We start from the raw sequence: 8,075 nt of genomic DNA on the forward strand, positions 1-8,075 counted from the left end.
ACACACCCCACACACGCAAGTATCGACGGGCAGGCAGAGGGATAAAGCATTGATGGAGGAGCATCATTAGAAAACACGCAGCACATCTGAATTGCATAATCAGGCACCCCCGCACAGGCAGGGGAGGGACGGCATAATTACGCTCGGGCACGCAGGCACCATTGTTAGGGAGTTAAAGGATAAGGCTGTTAGTATGAATAATCGGGAGAGCGGAGGCACGCGGGGAGCACAAATTCCACGGCGAGTCTTTTGTGATGGAAGCCGCCGCATAATGTGCATAACTAAGGTGGGGGGGGGGGCCTGAGTCCGGGAATTAGGATAAAAGGGAGCGTAGCGAGGTAGAGCGCTCTCTTACTCCGAGAAGCCAGCGTCCAAGACGGCCCCCAGCTCTGCCCTCCGGACGTCCGTGCGACGTGTCGAGGCAAGCAGCGAGGAAAACCCACGGAAGTCGAGTGCCTCAAACCGTGAGTAAGGAGGTAAAAGTATTTCGTGAACGATAAATAGGGAATAGGTCCCGGGATGGTAGAGTAGGCAGCCTCGTCGATTCATACTGACTCAACAACCAGTCCCAGGTAGCAGACAATAAATCATTAATAGCTGATCGTGGCCTCGTGTGATCTCGTGTTATAAGTGTGAACGCGTGTGGTACTGTGTATGCGTAAGCTCGCGGCGTGCGTAATCGGCGTACCCCAGGTGCGCGATCATAACGTGAGCGGCCAGCGGGCGGCGAGCGCTGCGCAGAGCGGCGCAAAAGTGGGTATCGCGTTGTGGAGCTGTATGCGTGTGTGCGCGTACGTTCACTACGTGTATAATACAGGTGCGCGATCCTAACGTGAGTGGTCAGTGTTGAGTGAGTGCCGCGCAGAGCTGTGTGTGGGTGTGAGCGTACGTAATTCACCATGCCTATTACGCGGACCCGCGGGGAGGGGAATCCTCGAGCGACGGCTCTCACCCCATGGGTGAAGAACCCAGCAGCGGTTCGCCTAGCAGCGAGGGGGCGAGTAATGAGGTTAACCCGGCCGTTAGCGGTACAGAGGGAGGGATCTCGGGGGCCAGCGACCCCCACAACTGCAGGAATCCATACTCTTTGGTTCTTTCGGTAAAAACACGTAGCTATAAATGAACTAACATAAAAAAATAACGATAGAAACGTCGTGTTTTATTTTATTTTATTTCTAACTACGTGACTTTGCCGAAAGAACCAAAAAGCATGGCCAATTAGTTTCTACTTCAGCACTAACCGGTTGTGTGTTGCTTGAGAAAATCTATTGCAAAATTTACCATTTTTAAATACCATGACCTTTCGCTAGCAATTTACGCCAACCATCATCATCATCGGGCGACTTTGCCAGAATGTGAAGAGATATCTACCTTACTTCCGGTCTTAAATAGAGAAACGTGACGTCATCACTTTGAGCCAATCAGAGAGCAGAGTGTGATTATTGTAATCCTGTAACAATGGATTATGTTAATCTGGAACAGATGGCTTAATAACAGTTAATCAGTATTGTGATGCCTTTACAAGGCATACAATTGTAAGGTGTATTACTTAACAATACGCTTCCAAGCAGCGCTAAGCCTGAAGCAGTCAGAATGGTTAAAGTTATTTATATTTCTCTCAATTTCAATGGCTTCTCGAATTAGTCTTGGCCAAATGATAATTAGTGTTACACAACCAAAGCAACGTTATCAAAATCAATTGAATGCCCTTGTTGGCATGCTTGTTCTGCAAATGTCAACAGTTTGTTTACAAGTACTTAATATTTATTCGGTGTTATTTTAGTCTCATATAAAAAACATTGTAATGTTTGTAATGTTTTTTCAACCTATCTAACGTACTTTACTGAAAGACCCAAAGAATATGAATTGCTGCAGTCACGAAAGTTTTTTTCAATCTCAAACAAATGGTTCGTACCGTCTGTCCAACAAAGCATTTAACTACGAGAGCAATTAATCCGGTACACACCTTCTGTTGATAACTTCGGGCAGCTCCTCTTTAGTACGGGAATCTAGTTTTTGTATGTTTCACCATCGTGATCATCATCAGCGCGTGTGAGTTCATTGTGAGTGAGCGAGTGGAGTGGAGTTTTGTCTATTCTGTGTTAAGTCGGTGAACTGCAGGGTTGTGTAGACGCGTGCTATTACTGTCGCTGAGAGTTTGAATAGTTGGTTGTACTTGATTGTTAATGAATTATTATCCACCACAGTTGGTTCACGTTCTTGTGCATAACGAACCAAGGCACAGTTACTACATTCCAAATCTTGTTAAGATTCTCAGTATTCCAAATCGAGTTATTGTCCTTCTTTCTGTTGCCGTCAAAGCACATTTAAAAATCTGTGTTGGTGTCCGATTAAAAATATTGAGAGAATTGCAGAAAATGGATCCGAACTCCTCTCTCTCCCAGGTTAGCAATGAGCAACCCTCAAAGCTATCAGCTGGAATTGGAATATTTCCTCAATCACTGCCGATGCCGGATGGGAAAATTGGTGGGGTTTCAGGACTTTCTCAGTTGGTGCAAGCGGCTATGTCTCTCTGCATTGTCTAACCGATTCATAATCGCCCAGACACCCTGGCCGGCAAGGAGAGAGGTGGCTGAGAAAAAGTGCCGGGCCTATTTTTCCTCTGGTGAGAACATCTCACATCCCAAAATTAGTTGTCATTACCACAGCTTTGGGAATATTTGCAGATTTTTGTTGAGCATTTTTCTGAGATGTTGCCCAAAAGCTTTGTTTAAACGTAAGGGGGGTGCATGCACGTGCGTGTGAATGTGTTCCTGATCTGTTTTCCCAGACGCGCCAATGAAAAAAAATCTATTCACTCGGAGTACAGGATATAGCCGCTGAAAACGGCGTCTCTATGCACGTCGAAGAAAAATTAATGTACGGAGCCTCCAACTCCAGCCACACCTCGTCCCCGGCCTTGAGACTCAGCACGACGCTGCCACTTATTGCGTTGTATTTTTCACCGCACACCTTAGAGATGACGTTCCCGTTTTTCATGATCATCACCAGAGGGCCTGTTCATGGGTGTACGTTAAGCGTGAAATAGTAGACGCCTGGGTGGGCGCAGGTGAACTTCCCCGTGCCGGGGTTGTAGTGGCCCTGCGGGTTGGTGATGATGACGTTGAACGTCACGGGGGAGCCGGCCGCCGGCTTGTAAGCGCCGACCTTCGCAGAGAAGGCCGACCTGGGCCCCACGCCGCTCTCTCCCCGCTTGCCTTTCTCGCCTCTTTCGCCCTGCTCACCTGGGACTCCCGGAATCCCCGCGAGCCCCGGTTGGCCAAGAGGGCCCAGCTTTCCCGGCAGACCTAGGCGGACAACACGGTCTGAATGCATGGCATTTGTGGTGTGTGTGTTACCCCACGGTAGTGTAGCAGTTAGCGCTATGAACCCAGCAGAGACCCGAGTTCGATTCCCACTCATGGTCAACACAAGTGACGATTATCTGAACTGGTACTGGGCCTCCTACCCTAGGTCGAATCAGCCTCAAATGATTACCTGGTGAGATGTGTTAACAACGCCACTTGGGAGACAAAGGCGTGCCAGTTTTCATAGGTGCTCACCAACAGCACTTGCCACAACAGTCTGTTAAGGCTATACGGGGGATCTTTGTTTTTTATGTGTTTATCCCAACTCTCAAACGAAGAGATGGGGCAATTCTGCATCAATGTTGATGACGGTGAGCCAAACCTGCACAATTGAGTCGTGTTTGTGACAAACGTCTTTGTTTTATAACAGGAAGTCCTTGCCCGATGTGTCTGTATAAAACGCGTGTTTCCGCTCTACATGGTGTACTGAATGAGTTCTGTTTTCCAGAACAAGGGGTGATGTGTGGTGCCACGACCACAGAGCACTCCCCTTCCGGCCTCCACACTAAACACCCACCAACACACAGTGCACCCACGTAGTGTCCTGACGGGGGTTGCCTGGCACATCGGGTTTAAATCCGAAGGGCCCCTAGAGGGAGAGTCCCACGGTTTCCCGGTGCCAGGAGATTGGCCGACCCTCACAGGTTTGGCATCAAGTCATCAAGTTACATTTAAGTGCCCCTAAATTGGCTCAAGATTGTATGGGCGCAGAACGAAAAGGTTCACTGGGCCAACCGCAATGAGTTACTCACGACACTGGGAGAGGCGGAGGGTGGAATATTAGGCCAGAAGGGCAGACCAGTGAGTTAGAATTAATGAGCACGGGAGGACAATGGGTGAGGGGCCGCAGCAGCAGCAGCAGCAGACCCCGTGGCCCTCCATGTAGACGGCGCAGGTGAGCACGCGATTGGCTGTGCAGTACAATGCCACCCTGGGCCTTTGAAGTGAGGAAATAGGCCACGGTAGAGACGGTGGAGAGGGACGATTACGGAAGCATGGGTAAGCGCCCAATTGGCTGCGTGGTATGATGTCACCCTGGCCTTTGAAGTTTAGAGATAAAGATAGGTGCCCGGACAGTGAGTTCAGTTGTCTTCAACCTCCGGGCGATCCAGTCCCTTCCCTGCTGTCCTGCCTCCTTGAGCACTCGCAGCATCCGTGTGATGCCCACGAGTGCTGCTACGAGGCAGTGATGAGCGAGGGTTTCGCTCGTTCTTCTCCTCCGACTCTCACAGCGTCCGTGCGACGTCGTGAGTACAGCGACGAGGTACGTGGTAGAACGTTTGGGTAACTGGGTTCATAGGCAGAGTCACGCTAGGCTCTCCTCGCGAAATATTCCTCCTCCGGGTGCGTATTGGCGCCATGAATAAACTTTAGCACAGAGGATCCGTGTGGTGTGATTTCTGTGTGGGTGGGGAGAACATAGGTGTGGTGCGGTATGTGCGGGCGTGTGAAGCACGCGTATATTATCATCAACCCGGCCGTTGTTTTGCCCGCGTGCGTGTTTGCACAGCGGATTAATGCCGACGCACAGGAAGGGGGGAGGGGCGCATGCATATTCATACGGCTATTTCTTTCGCGAGCCATGGCGAGCGGAGGTTCGGCTCCTCGGGCACGTGCGTGCACGCAGACACCTCCGCATTAGTCGTGGTGTACGTGGGGAGTGTGTTGGGATAACTCCAGGCGGTGGGGAGCCAGCCACTAGCCATGTCCCACAGAAAGGACGCTGGTGCGGGGAGGCCGATCACACGATCGGCGGCAGCCCCCACAGATGTTACACCTATACACGGTATACCTCGTGAGCTCTGTTTTCTGCAACATTGAGATGCATAGAAACCCATCGACTAAACTATTTGTTAAATTCCCAGGTGTAAGGTCCACTGAGATGCTGTTTTGCTATTTTTTTCAGAAGCGACTTAATGTCGACAATGACAGCTAAATGTGGAGGCTGATATCATCACGTGGACATTTATAGCAGTCAAATACTGTAAAGTCTAAACGTATGTTTCCAATGTGGAAGGAAAAACCAGAGGAACCCGATGAAAAATCCACACGACCACGGGGAGAACATGCAAACGCCGAATATACATCAGGCATCATCAGGGTTGGGTTCGAACCCACGACCTCCTGTGTACCAGACGAGGGAGTTAACATCTCATAGCAACCGCAGTAAAATAAATAGAGCAGTGAGCTCAGTTATTTCCTACCTCGATTACATTGAGTTGCTCGGCCGCTTCTGGTGTCTTTTAACTTCACGTTAAAAATAATAAGAGAAGTGATGAATCGCTTCGTGGCACATGCAGCCTGTCGGTGGCGAGATATTAACTACCTCGCCTGGTTTACAGGAGTCGTGTGCTCGATCGCAATCCTGACGCCAGCTGCTTATTTGGAATTTGAATGCGTGGTTGCGTGGATTTGTCACTGGGTCCTCCGTTTATTTTTCATTCCACATTTAAAAAGTATATTTGGCTGAATAAATGTCCACGTGATGATGAGTCCACTTCGTCGAGCAATCATTACGTGTGGACACATCGCTTCTGAACAAGAGTCACATAGCTCAGTGAGCCTCACTTGGTAATAAAATAAATATATAGAATCAGCTGCTCGGAGCACACTAGTCAGTGTCACAGTCCCACCTTGGTCCCCAGTCAAGCCTCGAGCCCCGAGGTCTCCCTTGGCTCCGGGTGCTCCGGTAACGCCTGCGAGAAGAACAAAGCATGGCTCATCCGCTCCTCAAGCCACTCTCAATTCACACCACTTGCCTCCACGCACTCTCCTGTTTCTCCACTCTCATCTCACTCTACTCCTCTCCACTCACTCTCCTGCCTCTCCCCTCTCATCTCACTCTACTCCCCTCCACGCACTCTCCTGCCTCTCCCCTCTCGTCTCACTCCACTCCCCTCCACGCTCTCTCCAGCCTCTCCACTCTCATTTCACTCTACTCCCCTCCACGCATTCTCCTGTCTCTCCCCTCTCATCTCACTTCACTCCCCTCCACGCACTCTCCTGCCTCTCCCCTCTTATCTCACTCCACTCACTCTCCTGCCTCTCCCCTTTCATATCACTCCACTCCCCTCCACGCATTCTCCTGCCTCTCCCCTCTCATCTCACTCTACTCCCCTCTACGCACTCTCCTGTCTCTCCCCTCTCATCTCACTCTACTCCCCTCCACGCACTCTCCTGCCTCTCCCCTCTCACCTCACTCTACTCCCCTCCACGCACTCTCCTGTCTCTCCCCTCTCATCTCACTATACTCCCCTCCACGCACTCTCCTGCCTCTCCCCTCTCATCTCACTACCCTCCCTCCACGCACTCTCCTGCCTTTCCCCTCTCATCTCACTCTACTCCCCTCCACGCACTCTCCTACCTCTCCCTACTCATCTCACTCCACTCCCCCTCCACTCACTCTCCTGCCTCTCCTCTCTTATCTCACTCTACTCTCCTCCACTCACTCTCCTGCCTCTCCACTCTCATCTCACTCCACTCCCCTCCACGCACTCTCCTCTCATCTCACTCTACTCCTCTCCACGCACTCTCCTGCCTCTACCCTCTCATCTCACTCCACTTCCCTCCACTCACTCTCCTGCCTCTCCCCTCTCATCTCACTCCACTCCCCTCCACGCTCTCTCCAGCCTCTCCACTCTCATTTCACTCTACTCCCCTCCACGCACTCTCCTGTCTCTCCCCTCTCATCTCACTCCACTTCCCTCCACGTACTCTCCTGCCTCTCCCCTCTCATCTCACTCAACTCCCCACCACGCACTCTCCTGCCTCTCCCCTCTCATCTCATTCAACTCCCCACCACGCACTCTCCTGCCTCTTCCCTCTCATCTGACTCTACTCCACACGAGACACTCTCCTACGAGAATGAGCGAGTGAACGATCAAGGGCATGACATGGCGAGTGAACGTTTGAGTGAGTGAACGAGTGAGTGAACGACTGAGTGAATGAGTGAGTGAGTGAGTGAACGATTAAGTGAGTGAATAAGTGAGTGAGTGATTGAGTGAACGATTGAGTGAGTTAATAAGTGAGTGAGTGAACGAGTGAGCAATAGAATGAGTGATTTAGTGAGTGCACGATTGAGTGAGTGAATGAGTGAGTGAACTAGGGAGTGAATGGGTGAGCGAGTGAACAAGTGAGCGAATGAGTGAACGAGTGAACAAATGAGTGAGTGAGTGAAAGATTGAGTGAGTTAATGATTGAGTGAACGAGTGAGCGAGCGAGTGATCGCGTCGCTCCCCACGAGCGCACCGTGGGGGGGGGGTCCTCTGGGACCCGACCCCTCACCGTCTCTGCCGTCCCTCCCGGGGGCCCCAGGGGTCCCGTGCTGCCCCGAGGCTCCGGGCTGTCCGGGGATCCCGTTGATGCCCGCACAGACGGTCTTCTCCTGCTGGGCTCCCACCACCACCCCCAGCAGCAGCAGCAGCGGCAGGGCCGAGATGGACATCTGGGGACAGCAGTGTCGAGATGTTAACTAGCTTGCCTGGTGTACAGGATGGATTTAAACACGAACTATTATTTTATTTTACCAAGTAAGGTATTAATGAGCTGCTATATAGTAGTTCTTTTTTCAAAAGCGGCCTGCCCATCACAAATGATAGTTCAATGAAGTAGGCTTATCATTGTCACGTGGAAATTTATAGCAAATTTCTAAACACGTGGTGATGTTGATTTTAAATGTGAATGAGAAAAACCGGAGGACCCGGAGAA

The 8,075-nt window shown here is 50.8% G+C and overlaps 1 pseudogene; it reads right to left on the reverse strand.

Moving 5' to 3' along the window:
• Positions 1-2,815: 2,815 nt before the first annotated feature.
• Positions 2,816-7,812, reverse strand: LOC121852743 (annotated as a pseudogene).
• Positions 7,813-8,075: the final 263 nt, after the last annotated feature.

This window comes from Callorhinchus milii, unplaced genomic scaffold (assembly GCF_018977255.1).
Source record: "Callorhinchus milii isolate IMCB2004 unplaced genomic scaffold, IMCB_Cmil_1.0 Scaffold1196, whole genome shotgun sequence".
NCBI classification, from domain to species: domain Eukaryota; kingdom Metazoa; phylum Chordata; class Chondrichthyes; order Chimaeriformes; family Callorhinchidae; genus Callorhinchus; species Callorhinchus milii.